This window comes from Haplochromis burtoni, unplaced genomic scaffold, assembly GCF_018398535.1.
Source record: "Haplochromis burtoni strain Fernald_Lab_line unplaced genomic scaffold, NCSU_Asbu1 Contig_643, whole genome shotgun sequence".
In the NCBI taxonomy this organism is placed as follows: Eukaryota; Metazoa; Chordata; class Actinopteri; order Cichliformes; family Cichlidae; genus Haplochromis; species Haplochromis burtoni.
The window spans coordinates 89,581-107,383 of record NW_024583004.1 but is presented as its reverse complement, the minus strand read 5'-3'; the positions used below and the strand labels follow the sequence as shown (position 1 = coordinate 107,383).

Here is a 17,803-nt window from a genome sequence, read left to right as displayed (position 1 = left end):
ACATTTCAATTAGAAGTTTTCACGTGTCATGCCTTTACGTCACGTTTTTTTTGCTTGTAGCAGGACCCCATTTCCAAAATTGCTGGGATGCTTCGTAAAATGTCAAGAATACAATGCAGTGATTTTCAAATCATTTAAAGCCTAGCTTTATTCTATAGAAAATAGAATAAAGCTAACTTATAAAATGCTGAAACTGAGAATTTTGATCTAAGTAACATGAGACTTTTCAAGATGGACTGTGACTTATACTGTGCTCCATTTGACATGGACTGACCACACCAACCCAGACTTCACAATGCAACATGGCAATCTTGCATCATGCCTAAAACCATAAATAAATAACCAAACTTTAAATCTTTACTACCGCTGTCTGTTTGTGATTCGCTACATAAGTCATGCATCCTCCAAGTTCTGTCCACGAATGTGCTCAAGTCTCTTTCTTCAACGACTACGACTGTCAACTCAAGAGTGATGTCACTCCCAAGTTTGACATTCACCTTCCAAAGTAAAAATATCCTTCAGTGTGGCAATATCTGAAACCGTTTTTGCAAAAAATGGGAAACTGGAGCAATCCCACTTTTGGTCAGCACAAGCCAGCATCCGCGCTTCAGAGAAGGAAGGCCTTGCTTATCTCAGCAAGACAATAGCAGAGTACACATAATAATAAAACAGCATGGCTCTAAAGAAAGAGTCCAGATACTTTGCTGGGCTGTCTGTGGTCTAGATAATATTACCCATTCGAACATTTTGAAGCATATGGAATGCATTATTTAAAACATAATATATGACTAAAGAGGCCCCAAACACTTCATCAGCTGAAGAATGGGGAAATATTTTGCTTTTGAACTAGAGTGGTTGGTCTGTTCTTCTCCTAAACATTTACAGAGTACATTCTGCTTTACTTGACATTTTGTACATGACAGCTGCTTTAACAGGATTGAAGGAGGATTTTCTGTCCAACTATGAGGCCTCTGAATCGACTAGAACTCAGGCATACTCTATAATAGCAGTCCCCAACCCCCGGGCCATGGACTGGTACTGTTCTGTGAGTCGTTTGATACCAGGCTGCAAGAGTTGAGGCTCTGGTGTGAAATTTATGGTTTTTTATCGTTAGTTTTTAATCGTTTTTATCGCTAACTGGGTCTTTTCCCATGTGTTATGAATAAATCTTCTTTTTTTTGGTACCGGTACTGGTTTTATTTTGTTGTATTTATCCGCCACACCTTAAAGGCTGGTCCATGAAAATATTGTCATACATAAACCGGTCCGTGGCGCAAAAAAGGTTGGGGACCGCTGGTCTATATGATACCTTTGCAGTGAATGCAATGAGAAAATAGCTAAAATATGAGCTTTGCTATTGCATGGGAGGAGGTCAGATGTGGGATGATAACCTGGAGCCAGAAGACATGAGTGTTCAGCCTGATTTCTAAGCTCTGCCTCTGATGGGAGCATCAAGCTCTTTTTCACCAGCAGACTGGCCTGTGGTATTTTCACACAGCCCACGGCGCTCTGTGCCATCTCTCAGCACTTAGCTCTCATTGAGATATTGAGAGGTTTTTTTTTTTTGTTGTTTTCTTTTGACAGATTACAGATTCTGGGGTATTACAGTGCCTGAGCAGTACTATGCAGCACCTGTAAGTCCACTTGCCTTCCTGCCTGTAACCGCACTGAGGACAGGAGGGTGAGGGGTGGGGTGGGGGGATGGCTGGAGAGTTTTCCCAGGCTCCGCCAAGGTGAATATAAAAGCTGCAGTGTTCGCTCTCCGACTGCATCTCCCTCTCGATCTCTTTGAACTGGGCGGTCGTGTCAGCAGCTCCCAGCCCCCAGCCACCATATCGCCCTTCATGTGCCCACAGGGAGTGATAGGCCGGGCGCCGACAGATCCGCACAGCGTACAGGACTAACGCAGAGACACACATGCTGGGTTGTGCCCTGTCTGCCAACAGGAGACGCTGATAGAGGCATGTGCGGAACACATGGGAAAGACAGAGACTGGAGGAATATGGGCCCTGGCTTTATCTTTGCATTTAGCAAGCACAAACTGGATTTGAGCCAAACCCTGCCTTTACAGCAATAACAATAAATGTCCTCTTCACAGCATCCCTCCACCTGTTATATCCAAGGGAAAGCAGAGCAGTAGTTTCACTTATCTTCTGCTTATTGCTCCAGTGTACAGCAATCAACAGTCATAAGAAGAAGTGGATTCAGTCTTTATTATACTTATATTATAGTTGTGAGAGTAAAAAGTCTGCACCATCCCATTTAAAATAAAAAGCAGACAAGATGACTTGCTAGACAAACTGGAATTGTAATCATGATGAAAGACTTGGCACAACATAGTGACTGTTGCCGAAGTCATGTTATGATTGTTATACTTATGGCTGCGGGATGTTTCTTTTTTAATTGGCCACAATGGGCATAACGCTAACTTCATGTTGTAGGGGTTGCAAAAAGCGTTAAAAAAAATAGACCTACATCAGCTGGATATGTCAATAGAAGCAAAGTTTGAGACTCAGCAGCAGGAGGAGTCTGAACGCTAACCGCAAATTTAGCCCCAGTTTCACCACACAGGAAGAGCCGCTCCAGCTGTGCTCACAACCAGCAGCTGGTTGGGGAGCACTTCTGCTTATCCTTTTCAGGGTCGCAGGAGGTGCTGGAGCCTATCCCAGCTGTCATAGGGCGAGAGACGGGGTACACCCTGGACAGGTCGCCAGTCTGTCGCAGGGATAACACACAAAGTCAGACAACCATTCGCGCTCACATTCACACCTGTGGGCAATTTGGATTAATCAATTAACCTATCCCTACAAGCTGCATGTCTTTGGACGGTGGGAGGGAGCCGGAGTACCCGGAGGGAACCCACGCAAACACGGGGAGAACATTCAAACTCCACGCAGAAAGACCCCGGCCTGATGGTTGAATTGAACTCAGGACCTTCTTGCTGTACGGCAGCAGAGCTAACCACCATGTCGGCAGCAACCTTCAAGAAAATGAATAATGAACACTAATGAGTCATGTTTCAATCTGTTAATGAACAGAAGCCCATGCTTTATTCTTTAGCTGTTGGTCTTCTTGTTAGGGAAGCCCTGAATCTGACTCTTTAGCACTTTTAGAAGACTGCCTGGTGTCATGAGTGTTGATTTCTGCATCCATACGCCATACATAGAATTTGGCATAAGCAGCATGAATGCATAGATCCATCTTGCCTTGTGTCTGTGGTTCAGGCAGTTGGTGGTGGTGAAATGCGTGGGAGATATTTTCTGAACTCCACAGTCTACCTGAGTATTGTTGCTGTCCATGTCCACACCTTTATGACCATAGTATACCCATTTCTAATGGCTAGAAGGTGTTACAAGGGTCTTGAACAAGATAATGAGCCACCAGATCTCAATCCAATAAGTGCATCTGCTGGATGTGGTGGAATGGGAGAAATGCACCATTGGTGTTAAGTCGACAAATCCACAGAAACTGCATCAGGCTATCATGCCAATACTGATCCAAATCTCTGGGCAATGCTTCCAGCACCTTGTTGAATCTATGCCACGAAGAATTAAGGCAAGAGTGGATTCAACCCTGTATTAGCAAGATGTACCTAATAAAGCTTCTGGTGAGAGTTTATAGCAGAGGCTGAAAAATTAGCCACTGTGGACAAACTGCAGTTCCTCTTCCTGCCACTTGAGGCTTGGTCCAAAAGGGAATGAATCTCCACAGGCTGCCATGCTAAATGTGCAACTTTACTGCATTTAAAAAGAGCAATAACAATTTTAGCCTAGTACAAATGAAAGTTTTGGCACTGTATGGATAGTTTCTTCCTTCGCAATAATTCTAAATGGGGTAAATTTTTCTTTTTATATCTCGTTCACTTACAGGCAGCTGGAGCCAGCCTGAGTTGGCTAGGCCTCATTCACTATTTTGAGCCATTAAACTGGACCTCTTCACTGTGTGTGTCTTTCAGAACATTTTAATGGCATTTTAACATACAAAGGCACAACCAAAACAACAGCAACTAGCAAATGCTAGACCCATAAAATGTGCATAGTGTGGTGAGATTAGATCCATGTAGGACAAACATGCAAAGCCAAAAGCTTTCTCGGGCGACAAAAAACAAGGTCCAATTAAGGTAACATGCCACAAGTCTACAACGGCTATTCCCAGTCATTTAAGAGGGAGTGCAGGGGGGCGCTGGTCGAATAACTGCACAGTAATTCTCAGGAAAAACTGGGGTAAATTAGATCTCAATAATGACAAAATACCACATTCCTGTGTTATCTCATAGCAATAATGGTAAATGTGCCACAAGGTCAGCAATCATATCACCAGCATACTCTGTACTCCTGTCTTACAGAGCAGCATTTATGAAAGTTGTTGTATTCATATAATTATGTACTTTTATAGTCATGTGCAAGGGATACATTTCATGGAATAGGATTAAAGTCCTGCTGTCTGCCCCTAGTTGCACATGTGGCTCTGGGATGGCATCCATATGTCCTACAAATAACTCATTGATTTGTCTGTAATGACCCCTTAACAAAAATCCTAACATGAGCGTTTCACTCCCTCCCAGACAATCCTACCCCATTACATACGTTATACTTTGTAAAAAGAAACTTTGACATGCACTAGTGAGAACCATATGCTGTCATTGTATACACAAAACTACACATAAACATGAAAAAGCAGATTATGTAGTCAGTTGTAAAAACATGTTAAAATATGCCCAGCTATGCCAAGCGCCTTTCCCTAGCCAAACACGCATACACACGAATCCCTATTCCCTCACAAATGCACTAATCAGGCATCCTTCCCTTCTTTTCCGGCCACAGTGACGTTGAGCTGGCAGCGCAGCAGGTAGAGTACACAATCGCACTGGCACACAATCAGACAGTCGGCTTCCTCTATCAAAGGTCATCATTCTTATTTATACTATCCGTATCTGACTCATGCTGTCGTTACACAGTGAGCAAAAACGGACACAATGGATGTATTATAAACGATCGGGTCCATATTAAGAATTTGCAGGACTGATGAAACGCACCTGGCTCATGCGAAAATGAAGATTATGGTATTTGTTATAGCAACAAAGCAACAAAAACACAAGTCATGGTGACCGGAGGGAAGTATGTGCATGCATGTTTGTGTGTGTGTCTGTGTGTGTGTGTGTGTGTGTGCTTATGTGGTAAAAGCAGATGTTTTAAGGAATTTAGAGATCTAAAGCATGGATGTGTGTGTTTATCTGCTTATGCAAACCGTTAGTGGGAAGAAAAAGAGAACAACTATCAAGGAGACAACTGTGAGGACTCACATCTCCGAACTCTCATCCCTCTTCCTGCAGTGATTTCAGGTCATTCCAACCCAGAGTGCTGCTTGGCTCTGACTCTCAGGAAGGACCTTTTTAGAGATTCTGGCCTACCATCAGGTCACACACTCTTCCTCTTCCAGAGGGCTCTCTGCACGCATAAATCAAACATACCTCCTCCCCTCACCATGCATGTGACATATATCTAGATGGGCAGGCCAGTCTTAGAGGATGTGGTCTCTCACCAGGCACCGTTAGGCCAGAATCCCAAGTCTAGGGGAGCAGGGCAGACGCTGGAATCCAAACAAACTCTCCAGCATGGATGATAATACTCCCCATGCAATTTTTTGACAAATGAGAACTTTAAATCTTGCAGGGAACATATAGGAAGCTGCAGAACTAAAGGAGGTTCGAGTTTCCTGGCAGCTATGGGAGTGAAATAGTTTCCTGGATCTAAAATGAATGCATTCATATGCATCTATAACACTGATTCATACAACATGTTGCATACCTAATCCAAGAGGCTGTAAATGAGGAGCGAAATCCTGCAAATCCTTTAAATCCACTGTAATTTCCAAGAAGAATGTGTGTGTGTGTGTGTGTGTGTGTGTGTGTGTGTGTGTGTGTGTGTGTGTGTGTGTGTGTAGTATTTAAAGGAACACACTCCACTTTTTTTGGAAATAGGCTCATTGTCCATCTCCCTCAGAGTTAACAATGCAGCGTCTTCTTTCTAAATCTGTAGGTTAGTAGGACTGTGGAGCGGGATCTTAAGGGATGGGGCGTGGCCAGGATTTTTGCTCGAGGCGCCATATCAGCAGGCCAAACAAATGCTTGCTGTGTGTGGACACACAGACACGCATACACGTTTACACACACAAACCATCATATAGAAGAGAGATTTCTGAATAGGGATTTTGTTTCTGTTTTTTGTTAAAGAGACATGAAAGACCTCAACTTAAGGTTAAGTGTATAAACTTGAACTTGAAACATCTTTATGATGCAACCGAAAGAATCTGAAAAGCTACATGATTTTTCTGGATTTTATTTTTGTCGACTTATGAAGTTATATATATTGTTTTGTATATTTTTGAAATTTCTTAAGGAGAAGATTGCTGATTGGTCCTAACCAATTACTGTATAAAAGATGAACGACACGACAGCACTTCCTCCCATTGTGCAAAAATGAAGCCAAAATATCCCGCTTGTGGGAGCTGCCATGTTCCACTTTTGGAGCCAGAGTCTGCTCAGTAGTAACTCGTGGTGGAGCGTCTCTGCCCACACACCCACTGGACGTGACCGTGAACACGCCCCCTTACACTTTTTACATAGCCCGGCTGCTCTGTCTCTCATTCTGCAGGGTATGGGTAAAATTTATCATACAAAACATGCACTCTGTGCAATATGGATTAACGTTACTGCTGAAGATGTGAGGACATCTGATCTCTGAAAAAACAACTGTTAATGAAGCTGGAAAAACACACCCACGTCTTGATCCTAAAAAAAGCATATTAATATATAGTAAAAGCCAATCAGAAGTAAGTAGAAGTAAAAGGCTTCAGCCTACTAATATTAGTCAATAAAATACATTCTCTGCGTCAAAAGTGATGAGTTAAGGTGCCCATGGAGGCAAGGGTGCCACCAGGCATTTGGCCCCGGGGTAGACCCAAGTCAGGCTGGAGAGATTATATCTCTTGGCTGGCCTGGAAACGCCTTGGTGTTCATATTCATATTAATATTCTTATTCTTCTATGACAAAAAGTACAAGTGTTCGTTTAAAGAAATAAACAGAGCAGTAAGAGATGTTTTGGTTTTTTTTGTTTGTTTTTTTTTTATTTATTTTCCTTAGCCGAAGGCCGTATCGTTTGTTTTCTGACCTGGGAGTTGGATAGTCCTGGCTCAGGGACTTTTTTGGACGCCCTGTGTCACTACTGCTTCTGGCCTCTTGTTGTCTTTTGGTGTGTTTGGTGTGTTTTCAGAGGTTTCACTCAAGGTCATATTGTTCATTTTCTTAACTAGGAGTCGGATAGTGCTTGGCGTCCAACTTTTTTGGCTGCTCTGTGTCACTGGTGCTTGTCCTGGCCTCTTGTTGTATTTCTGTGTGATTTCAGAGCTTTAGGTATCGCTCGAGGTCGTAACATCCATTTTCTCAACTTGGTCTTGGATAGACCTTGACAAAGAACTTTTTTGGATGTTCTGTGTCACTGCTGCTTGTTCTGGCCTCTTGTTGTCTTTTGGTGTGTTTTGAGAGTTTTTGGTATCACTCAAGTTCATATTGTTCTTTTTCTGAACTTGGAGTTGATAGTCCTTGAAGAAGAACGTTTTTGGATGCTCCGAGTCACTGCTGTTTCTTTTTTCTCAGTGTCTACTCTCATCCTCTTTCTCTCTGGAGAGTAGCTCTCAGAGTTCTTTTTGCTGCCTTTGGAAATCTGACTGTATCGTCTTTTCAACACAGTTTTTTCTTCACAGATTCGTCTTTTTTTTCTTGGTGGAGAGCAGCTGTCGTCACTTCTGCAATTCTGTGCGACATAATTCGGGCCTCGCTTCCTCTTGAGTGGAAGCTGGAAATGTGTTTCATCAGAATTTGGCTCTGGATTTTGGTGGTCCATTGTAGTAAAGCCAGCGTAAGCTTGTTGGCTTTTGCTGTGTTTACTCTGAGACATGTCAGAGTGTTGATGAAGTGACTGTCTTAAAGATTCAACTATTTTAAATTTTTTCTCAGGCGTACCTTTGAATGCTGCAATCTCGAGTGTTACAAGTAAACGGACTGACAGTTTGGGCTTCTTACCCAGATTTAAGGATTCACAGATCAAAGGCATGTTATGACATCATGATGATGTCAACGTAACAACAACATTTTTTTTTCTTTTTTTTAAAATTTGGTTCTATTGTCTATGGGGCTTTGGAGCGTGATGCCACAGCAGGGGGCGTGGCCGCCGGGGCGCCATTTTAGCGGGCCAAACAAAGGGCTAGTGATGGTAAATTTGATTCTTTTTACTGAATCGAGTTTTAATGAGTCACTCACCAAAGTGAATCGAGTTTTTTGAGTCATTTGATTCACTGAGTCAGTCGACCAGAGCGTGCAAAAAATGTACATTTTCACTCAAACTTAATTTGTTTCTCTTTTCATGTAAATCCTACTGCTAAGATGAATGATTCTAAAAGAAAACAACTAAACAGCAAAAAAAAAGCAAAAACGTTTCTAAAATTAAGCAATTTCCTATCAAAATTGCTTAATAAACATTTATTTTATTTTATTTTATTTTTTATTTTATTAGTATTTTCCTTAAATGTGTTAAATATATATTTTCTCATCTAAATGTCCACTGAGCTGTGAGCCAGCTGTGATCATAATTCATCATCATCATATATGGAAAAAATGAAGTTCCTGAAGTCTCTAAACAAGAAAAGAACGACACAGATTCTGAGTTTGTCTCATTCAGAGAAGGCCTTCCTTTCTATGAAGAACCATCACTTTAGTGTGATCTTTATTAGTTTCAGACCAAAATACATTTCTGTGTGTGTGTGTGTGTGTGTGTGTGTGTGTGTGTGTGTGTGTGTGTGTGTGTGTGTGTGTGTGTGGCTGGAGTTGGCAAAGGAACCAGCCTGTTGGAGGGATGTTTAATTAGGTTAAGGAGGTCCAGCAGGGAAGACAGCCAACTAGCCTTACACACCCTTGTTCCCGACACACACATATACACACACTTGTTAACTCTTCACTTCTTAAGTGCATTTGGCTCGTCGGGCGCAGCACAGTGTTCAGTTCACATAAAACTTGGACTACTGTTACAAGTTTTCCAGATCCCACCTGCTGCTGGACTCACTTTTCATTATTCCTGAGTGAGAATGTGCAGCACAAATTACAGTAACTGGCGTCATCACGTTTATTTTTAGTTTCTAACAGCTTGACAAAGCTAATATAGGAGTGTAGAATAAGCAATTTTGCGCTTTGCATTCTCTTCAAACATAAAATATGTCGAGCATACTGCAGGTGCAACAACAGAAAATTTGATGAAGTGTTTACACTTTACAGAAGATAAATCTCATTATTCAATCCAGGAAGTGGTTTGATTTTAACCAGATGTTAAATATCTACCACTTCACTTGTAACTTGTTTGTGCATTAGGAGTAGCTTCACGCCTATCCCTTTGTATGGACCTTTTACCTACTTGGCATCCAAACGAAGCCTTGCAACAAGGAAACTTCAACTATAGTTGCTTAGCGTGTGGCTAAAATGCATCCCGGACTGGTTAGGAGTCCATCCATCCATTTGCTTCCGCTTATCCTTTTCAGGGTCACGGGGGGCGCTGGAGCCTATCCCAGCTGTCATAGGGCGAGAGGGAGGGTACACCCTGGACAGGTCACCAGTCTGTCGCAGGGCCAACACACAGGGTCAGACAACCATTCATGCTCACATTCACTCACACATTCACACCTAGTGGCAATTTGGATTATCCAATTAACCTATCCCCACAAGCTGGTTAGGAGTAAAGATTAAAATACATGAATACTCCTATGACATATGACCGCTATGTGCCAGCTTCTGCTGGGTTTTTGATAAAGAACAGTAAAGGTTCCCTATTGATTAGTACTGTATGAGTGGGCTCCTGTTTAGTTAGAAGGTGTTAGTCTTACCACTTGTCCAGTGTGTCAAGATATAAATCAATGCAAGGAGAAAAGCAGCAGAGTGTCTAAGTTCATTGTGTACAATAATACAGAAGGAGAAATGTTGCTGTCGCGCTGATGGTTTGGAAGAACTTTGACAGGCTTGCACTGTTGCCTTACAGCATGAAGGTCCTGGGTTCAAATCCACTAGCTGGGCCTTTCTGTGGGTAGTTTGCATGTTTTCCTCAGGTCTTCATGGGTTCTCTCTGGGTACTCAATCTTCCTCCCAAAGACATGCAGTTAGCAGGGTTTGTTTTACAAACTAAATTAATCTAAATTACCAGTGCTGTTAACTAGTGAAGCCTGAATTGAATAAGAGAAAGAAGATGGAAATATTATTGACAAACTCAGGTAAACTCACAAGGTTTCTTTTCACTGTATATAATAAACTGCCCAAACTTTACCACATATCCATTTTTGTACCTTTTAATTGTTGATCCTAATACCACGGTTATTTAAAACCTTACTTTTGACCATGAAGAAACATACTGTATTGGTACAAGAAGTACCAAGAAGTTTGGTACGATCATGCCGTCAGCTTTGGCTGTAATGTACTACACTTGCATACAGCCTCTTATTTTAGAAAGAGCCGTAGTATTCGCTTCTTCATCCAGTCATTTCCGTGGAAGTGGCAGAAGATTAATCAGGGATTGCTAAATGTACTTTCCATAATATTCTTTCCCAGTTCCTCCTTGTTGATCCTGAATCACACCAGGACACTCTGTTGAGTCTACCTGCAGGTTTCCCATCATCGGGACATGGAAAACCCAGGCGTCGTAATCGCTCCAGCTGGCTCTTGTCGACATGAAAGAGTGGATCTAGTCCAAGCTTCAGCCAGACGCATGAGTCCCTCAACCTGTGTGTAAGGCTATGGAGGAAAATAATTTGGGCCACTTGTTTCCACAGTCCTGCTGTGTTGATCACACCCCACAGCTCATGACTGAGTGATATCGGCTGACAAACATCAATCCATCTAACCATCTGGCTTTCCATTTTACCACCACTGGCAAACAAGAACTTGAGGTACTGGACCTGGGAACACCTACAATCAGCTGGGGTAAGAAAACTGGAAAACTGTGGACTGCTAGCGTCCTGTTAGCTTTAGCAGAATCTTCTGTTCAGACTGGAGAAGTCGATACTTTTGCTTCTGAGGCCACAGTTCACCTCTGGAAAGTGTTGGATTGTTCCTTTACCACTTTGTAAACTGTAAGGACAGCCCTTTGAGTGACTTTGCTATTTTACTACTTTCAATCTCAAGGTCTCTTACACAATGTCCCATATCCATCCACACACACAATCACACAGACAGGCAAACTATCAGCTGTTGAGGCAGATGATAATAATAAAGTGCTGGAGACATTCACAGTTTACCTTGGGAAAGCAGAAGTTGAAAAAATGTAAATGGCACGGCTGGGAATTCTTCACCAGATGACTCCCAACATTCACACACTTCCCCAGAAAGACCAGCCACATACATAATTGACTTCCCAGGAACAAACCATTATCTCACGTCCTCCTCAAAAACTTATTCAACCCTCCCTGGCTGCGGGTCACATCTAGCTCACACACATCTCCCCTTCTGACAAGACACACCTTTGACCTGAAGTTTCACTGGTGTGCAGCCAGGAAAAATGACATCATTTCCTTTCGGTGACTTGACAGGCACTCCATCAGTAAAGTCCCTCTGGGTTTGAGAGAGCAGTGGAAGAAAAAAAGCAAAACAAAACAATAATGATAATAATTATACCTTCACACGTAACGAAGAGCAGAGCCCACGGGCCACAATACATAACAGCTGGGCCTGGGAGCTGTCAGACGGCTAGATAGTGAGTGAGCACTCTGCTAACCAAAGACAGATGTGAATTACAGCTTGTGACACATAGCTGTGTGGTTAGTAACAGCCCGGGGGCAGTCGGGGATCTAAAGATCCTATTATACTATTGCAAGATACATTTCAAAACTGAAATGCTGCACTGAAGTTAAGGGATTTTCGTTCCATGTATATGTACATGCAACGCTTCCGGCACAAACCGTTCTTGTGGGAAGCAATCATTCTAAAGATGGCAGTCTCAACAGGTACATAAATTGCACTCGTGTAAAATGAATTTGGAATTTATTAAATAAAAGTCTCTTTGGTTAATTTGTATCATAAAAGACCACACCAGTTTCTGCTCTGATTGGTGCATGCAAGCCAGATCAGGTTAGAGATCTAAGAACAGGTCTTGCCACAACACCTACAGGCTCGCAATTATCGCGCCTTTGTGTCCTTTTTATTCTCTTCGTCACACTCACCACTCTTCCTTTCCCATCAGATGTTTTCAATCACTTATTTTCTCACTGCTAAATATCAGCCATACACACGAACTCCCACAAAAGCAAAGCTTTAAATCACTGAAATGGCTCCGCTTTTACATCCCAGCAAGCCAAAGCTATGAAGTGCCTTTATGTGAAAATGCAATCAAAAGGCAAATTGTCAATATGTCAGATGACATGGAGCTTGTTTTCTGTGAATATGATACTCATTTTGGTTTGTCCTTTGGGTGTGTTTGGGCAAAACAAGTAAGTAGGCTGGTTCACATACAGTGTTTTTCTTCTTTAAATAACTTGTGTCACTCACTTTCTGTTTACTGTCTACACTTCAATGAACACATCAGCAACTTGGCATTTAGTATCTTGCCCAAGGATACTTTGGCATGCATACTGAAACAGCAGTGATTTAAACCACCATCCCTCCAATTAGTAGATTGCCTGCTGTACCTCCTGAGCTGCAGCCACTCCAAAGTAAGTTCTTGATCAACCACTTTAGCCCATAAATTTAATGACTGTGAGCCAACACTTTAAAACTGTTTACATTCTAACATTTGTCTACTCTCTCCCATAGTTTATGCTTTCCTATCTGTTTTGTTGGTCGTAGTCACCCTGCACTCCTCTTTTCTGTTTTCTCTAGTGGCCCCCTTATCCAGAAAACCCTGCAGTTCCCTTTCTTCTGCAGTGGAGTTTGTCCACCCCACTGGGTAACTTCTGCTTGTTGAGCTTTCTCTCTGATGCTGTAATGTCGACACAAATGCACTATGTAAATAAAATCACTGACTGCATTTAGCTTTAATGCTGCTATTTTCTTTATCTGCATTACAATTCCTCTCACATAATTATATCTCAGACTGTATGTTTTTGGCTCTTATCTTCTAACGATAACAGAAATCTACTGTTTGCTTAACCATTTTTGCTTTTCCTGCTCTGACACATTTATTCTAATATAGATAAAGCACATGCTGAGAGAATAAAGCTGGTTCTCACTGGACACCAAGTGAAGGGAGAAGGGGGTGAAAAGATAACATTGGCAGAATGAAAGGACACTCCTGCAAATGTTTGGGCAAACAGGCAAGGTGTGGTGATGATAGGCACTGCAATGAAAATGTAAAGAAAACTAACAAAGTGTGTTTGCTTGGACTGGAGGAGACACGGGTAAGGTCTTGAACAGTGAAAGTCTTTCAGTAGACCTCGTTTTCGACTTATCTGAGGCAAATGATTTCAGCTTTGCATCATATCATCTTGTAGCACTGCCTGTCCATTTTTATATCGTACACACGACAAATATAGTAAATCGGCTTTTTTTTCCCCCCTGCTCTACTCATATGTATTTTCATTTACAGCGTCACAAAGATAGACCTCAGTCATGACTTACTCCAAAAGATAGTTTCGTCAGTCTTTTAAAAATACAACAATAAAATGCAGACATCCATATGTGCAGAACGTGCAGACAGATGAGAACACACAGAGTACAGACATGTGAAGACGTTGGGGGGAAACTGTTTTTATTCAAACAGCAGAGACAGCCAGTCAGATTCAAACGTCAGGAAAAACAGCGCAGCTAATCCATACGTTGGACAACAGCGACATCTAGTGGTACAAGGGCAAGGGGAAACGTGAAGTCACAGTTTTGGAAATCTACTGCATACACTTGTCGCTCAGCAGTGAATCACGTGCTTTGAAATTTGTTTTTGTATTCAAACCGTGTTATGGTGTTCATATCAGCAGCTTGAGTACAAGCTCTGTAATGGAAGCAAAAGGTTTGAAACCGCGGGATGGGGCACACACACGGAATGAATAAACTGTGTATATATAATAAATTCGTTGCACAAAGATGCAAAAATATTCATGTATTCATCTATTAATTTCTTAAAGTTTTTATATTTTCTAAAATATCATATAAAATATCACATCGTGCAAGACGGGGGAATACGAATTCAACATTTCACTTCCCTGTCAGAGTGAGAAGGTGCAGAGATGGAGAGTTGCTGCCTCCTGCTGGCGTTGAAGCGCAAGTGTCGCTTAAGTGTCTAATAACTACGTAGTCCTGCATTCAAATTTAAAACTGTAAGTTAGATAATTAGAACTAATAATTAAATAATTAATAATTAAAACTAATTGGATTAAAAAGTAGGCTTGTCATATTTAAATTTGTATTATCTTTAGTTTAAATGGAGCCAGCGTACAAACTTTGAGCGTCGACAATAATTTGTTTGCAGTGAATTTTTAATAAGTCTATCAATCACCCTGTGATGCGGGTGACAAGCTGTCAGAGGTCGATTTACAAAAAAAGATTAAACACCGGTAACTTCAGGGCGTACTATCAAAAGGCTGCTCCAGGTGAGGCTCGAACTCACAACCTCGGCATTGCTCTACAGTGTACTGTCATATAAGTACCGCGCGCTAACCGATTGCGCCACTGGAGCTCACTGCATTAAGCCTGCAGTTGAGCTTATAACCCTGAAACAGATGTGGCGTCATGTCACTGATGTTTACTGATTTTACACCTTTGATATTGTGATTGAATATATCGAGAGAATAATGTTTGTTTAAACGCGATGACGACCATCGGTGCATTTACTGACTTATGTTGAGAAAAGCTGCTAAGACGTGTTTAACAGCGGTAATGACAGGAGCGTCGTGATTCAAGTACATTTTAACTTATGGCTAAATAACATGTCATCTGAAGGTCTTAGTGCCTAACAAACTAACGTGTCTAAAGCTGCTTTATATCGCGTAACTGTTGGGTCAATGATATGGCTGTATGAAGTGACCCGGAAGTACTTGCGTGGCACGAAGAAGAAGAACTGGCTGAATTTTGGCGCTGACAAGTGATGTGCAACACCACTGATTTCCTTTCCGATCCGTTACCAAGTAAAATTCAGGGTGGTGTCAACGACACTGGTCCGATACTGATACTTTGTTCAAAACCTTAATGTGTTACTGTATTTCAAATTCTTCATAATGTTTTGTTGGTCGTTTCATAATGACTACAGGTCATCAGACTATTTGTTCTTATTGTTTAATTATGAAGAATTATCATATCGAAATAAAAAACCTTAAGTTGTGTGTTAATTGACGCTATCTAAACACATATATCTTGTCATTTAACATGTATATACTTGCCTGGACATTTCACACTTTCCCACATTCACAGCTGTGCTGTGGCACACTACAAATTTTGGTATCAATCCAATATCAAGTAAATATAGGGCCAGTATTGCCGATATCAGTACGACTAATTTTAAGTTATTTAGGCAGCTAATTGGGGGAGAGTAGTGTGCTATGACTTATAAGATATATTCTCAATTTGCAAATTCTGAACACATTTTAATCACCCATATATCACCGTGATTGTTGCTTTCCACAGTAATTAGTTAACACAAAAAAACCCACACCTTTCAGCTTTTCATTTGTTTTGAAACAGGGTTTTTGGAGACCTGGAATGTAAAGTTTTCTATCTCTAAAGACCACAAAAAGGTTCTGACATTTGTCATAGTGCATGTTTGAGGTTTATTTTTAAAATTAACTATGATCATTATACTATAACTCATAATCTTTCACAAGGTTAAAACTTCAAAAGGAGCAGATTTTATCAAACAAGCACAGTTCAGTTCACCTGAGGGTTTAACTTAACCTGTCATTAAAGGTTCAAAAAATAACATGTCATGACATTAAATTGTAAATGCACTGTTAATTAGCATTAATTATATTAAATTAATTAAAATAACATTAATTAACTATTAGCATGATCACTGCTTGTCAGTTAAATTGATTGATTATTTCATAAACAATCAGATCTTGTGGCTCACTCTGAGTTAGCACTTTTCCTTTCATAAAGGATGGTCAAATCTATCCTCTGCTAAAGACGCTAATAACAGAAGTACTAAAGAACCATAGTATTTTAAACCAACCTCCAAGCTGCCATTTTTGCCAAGATTTTAGAAAATACTTTGGCCACCTAGCTGATTTATTTCATGAATTTATTTCTGCTCCTATAATACATTGACACAGCTCTGGTCAAGCTCTAAAATGATTTGCTGTTCACTCAGCTGCTCTCTATTTTAATTGTGGGGCGATCGTGGCGAGTTGGGAGGGACTAGTAAAGCGCTATACAAATACAGGCCATTTACCATTTCTCCTTGACCTCAGCTCAGTCTTTAATACTGTAACCACAATATTTTAATCAGATGTCTGAAAAATTGTCTGAAAAACAGTGTTGATGTCAGTGATGTAGTGCACAGCTAGCTCTGTTCACATTCATCAAATTAAATTCTTTAACAAATTTTAAACAATTTTTACTTCCATTTAAGTTCGGTTTTTCTGTATATGTGTTTTTCAAATACGCTTATTTTTAAGTTTTAGAGAGTTTTAGAGTATTTGACCAGTTCATTGCCGGTTCAAATCCTCCCCAAATACACTCATGCAGAATGCAGAAGCAATGATAGAAGAGGAACGAAACAGTTTCAATATTTTGAATCTGCCTTCCTCTTTTTTACAATGAAAACCATGTTTGCCACAACATGGTAATTTTGATAAATGAGAAATATGTCGTCTAACAATGGCAGACACACATACACACACGATTACATCAAATTTAAATATCACCTCTAATATCACCTGTGGAAATCAGAGAGAGCATTTCTCATTAAGGGTTTGCAGTATTATTTATGGGGTTTTTTTGTCAATTAGTATTGTCAATAAGTGTTATTGTATGAGTACTGAAAACTATTTTGTAGAGCCCGAGTGTAGAAAAGTTGCAGCATAGAGGAGCCCAATCAGATAAGTTTTAAGCAGGGACATAGTCTGCCGATGACAGAGGAAGAGCTGTAAGGATGCATGATAGTGCAGCAAGGAGAGAACATGAGAACAGAAGAAGAGTGCTCTTGTTAGGCATAGCATTAGGTTTGTGGTTGATGAAACTCTCTGCTCAAAGGGAGCAGAGTGACCGGTAGTACAGTGATTGCCTGCACTGCTTTGCTTTGTGAGAAACTGATGCTGAAGTTGAGCAAAGTATACTATATTGCCAAAAGCATCAGCCCTTCAAATCATTGAATTCATGTGTTCCAATCACTTCCTGCCACAGGTGTATAAAATCAAGCACCTAGGCATGCAGACTGCTTCTACAAACCTTTGTGAAAGATAGATCGCTTTCAGGAACTCAGAAAACTCCACTGTGATAGGATGCCACCTATGCAACAAGTCCAACTGTGAAATTTCCTCACTACTACATATTCCACAGTCAGCTGTTAGTCATATTATAACAAAGTGGAAGCAATTAGGAACAACAGCAACTAAGCCATGGAAGCAGTAGGCAAAGTAAAACCACACAGCTCAGGGATTTTAATAAGGCAAGTATGAAGTCTGTATTCCCCAAAATTCCACCAACATGATAAGTATCCTACCGGGGGAGGCAGGACACTGGACCGTGTGTACATTAAAATCAAGCAGGCCTAGAGGCCTACATCCCTCCCCCACCTAGAACAACCTGACCACCTCTCTCTGCTCCTCATCCCTGCCTGCACCCCCCTCAGG

The 17,803-nt window shown here is 41.1% G+C and overlaps 1 non-coding gene across 1 annotated transcript; it reads right to left on the bottom strand.

Annotated features, from left to right (window-relative positions):
- Positions 1 to 14,600: 14,600 nt before the first annotated feature.
- trnai-uau lies at positions 14,601 to 14,694 on the bottom strand. The gene is made up of 2 exons: positions 14,657 to 14,694; positions 14,601 to 14,636 (listed from the first exon to the last, which is right to left on the bottom strand). It is a non-coding gene; the product is annotated as a tRNA-Ile (tRNA).
- Positions 14,695 to 17,803: the final 3,109 nt, after the last annotated feature.